The sequence below is a fragment of the Selaginella moellendorffii genome, unplaced genomic scaffold, assembly GCF_000143415.4.
Source record: "Selaginella moellendorffii unplaced genomic scaffold, v1.0 SELMOscaffold_122, whole genome shotgun sequence".
In the NCBI taxonomy this organism is placed as follows: Eukaryota; Viridiplantae; Streptophyta; class Lycopodiopsida; order Selaginellales; family Selaginellaceae; genus Selaginella; species Selaginella moellendorffii.
The window spans coordinates 452207-453864 of record NW_003314383.1 but is presented as its reverse complement, the minus strand read 5'-3'; the positions used below and the strand labels follow the sequence as shown (position 1 = coordinate 453864).

The window sequence follows — 1658 nt, the reverse complement described above, 5'->3', positions numbered from 1 at the left end:
GAGAGGCTGCCACTGTCCACAATATGGCGAAGGACTGAAGAGAGGGACCATTGCCGCTCTCAGAGAAGTGGCTGCTTACGTTTTGGATCACCCCGGAGCTCTGGCCGGGAAGAACGAACGGTAGACGAGGTCGTTATATCCGACTCGCCAACACTGACAAGAGTCGTCGCCGGACAGCGTGGGATTCACGTATCTCTTCTTGCTGAGTACCTTTGGCTTTGTAGAAGTGAGACGTATTTAGATTTCCTTCACAGGTTGCAGCTTGGGTCGACTGGATCACGGCTGCCTCCAGTGGCTCGACTCCCGGCCAGAAGAATTGCAACAGCTCTTGCTCCGAGCTGGCTGTGTGAGGTATTTATGGGCTAAGGGATCATAAGTCAGAGGATCCCAGTCTTGTTGTCAGTCGCCAGGGTCAATGGCCGGTTGTTCCAGAGCGTTTGTCCCTCGCGGTCAAAGCCCGGTAATCCATGTCAGTCGCCATCAGACATCTGAACTGTTCCCGCTCCAAGGTCCTTGTTCTAATGCGGTTTCTTCAACGCCGAGAAGAAAGGCGCGTTCCAAATGCAACGTCTTCGGGGAAGACACCGAAACCTCACAGTGCTTTGTTCTGCCATTTCCAAGAGAGATCTTGGCTCCCTTCGCTCACCGCCATCTCCAAACAATCAAGCTCAGAGCGTCGAAGTCCTTGCCATTTGCCATGCAACTCGCTGTTCTCGATAAGAGGAGAAACACTGGAAGAACCCCCAGATCTTCGCCCAAGAACGCCTGGCCTGCCTCGCCATGGCCAGGACGCCCAAATCGTCGCCATTCTGTGCCATCTCTCGCCAGATGCCGGGCCCAGGAGCCCGCGTCATAATGTCTTGCTTCGCCATGCTCGCCAGTCTCGCCGTCCTCGACATGCTGAGAAGGGGAGAAACACTGTGGAAGAACGCCCGCGTCATAAATCCTCGCCATGGAACACCCAAATCCTCCATGCATCTCGCCATTCTCGACAGGCTAGAAGAGAAGAGAGGAGAAACACTGTGAAGAACACCCGCGCAGCTCGCATTTCATTTTAGAGCGCCAAAATCCTCGGGACAAAAACGTACCTGAGAGGCCAACGCCCCACAATATTCTGATGCTGATGCTTTTTTTTTGTTCAATCATCCGTACGGAAAACATGGAAATTTCGCTGACTAATGGGCATTTGGTCTAGTGGTATGATTCTCGCTTAGGGTGCGAGAGGTCCCGAGTTCAATTCTCGGAATGCCCCATTCAATTCCTTACATCTAGGAGGCTGCAAGCATATGTTCAAGGAAAATGCCAAACTGTTTATGTTTGTCACCTGACATCATCATCCAGAATAAAATTCCTCGTGACACATAAAGTTTTAGAATGGAACGTTCTCTCTATAGCCAGATGCCGCGTTTGATTTCTCCAAACCGGCCCATCTTTTCTGAAGCAGAGAAGCTACTGCCTACACAAAAACACTAATAGGCAGGGATGTATTCCAACAAAATACGAAATTCCAAAGGAAGAATATGGTTTCTCCCTATTTGGCGGCACAGTCCAGAAGGCCGCAACAAGAGAAAAAATAAAGCACATTCATACGCTCTCGTGCACGACCAAAGTCAACAGTCACTATTGACTGAGCAGGCCCTTCCACTTTCTCCAGGGTG

At 50.8% G+C, this 1658-nt stretch overlaps 1 non-coding gene across 1 annotated transcript; it reads left to right on the top strand.

Annotated features, from left to right (window-relative positions):
• The first annotated feature begins 1180 nt into the window (after positions 1-1180).
• TRNAP-AGG lies at positions 1181-1252 on the top strand. The gene has a single exon. It is a non-coding gene; the product is annotated as a tRNA-Pro (tRNA).
• Positions 1253-1658: the final 406 nt, after the last annotated feature.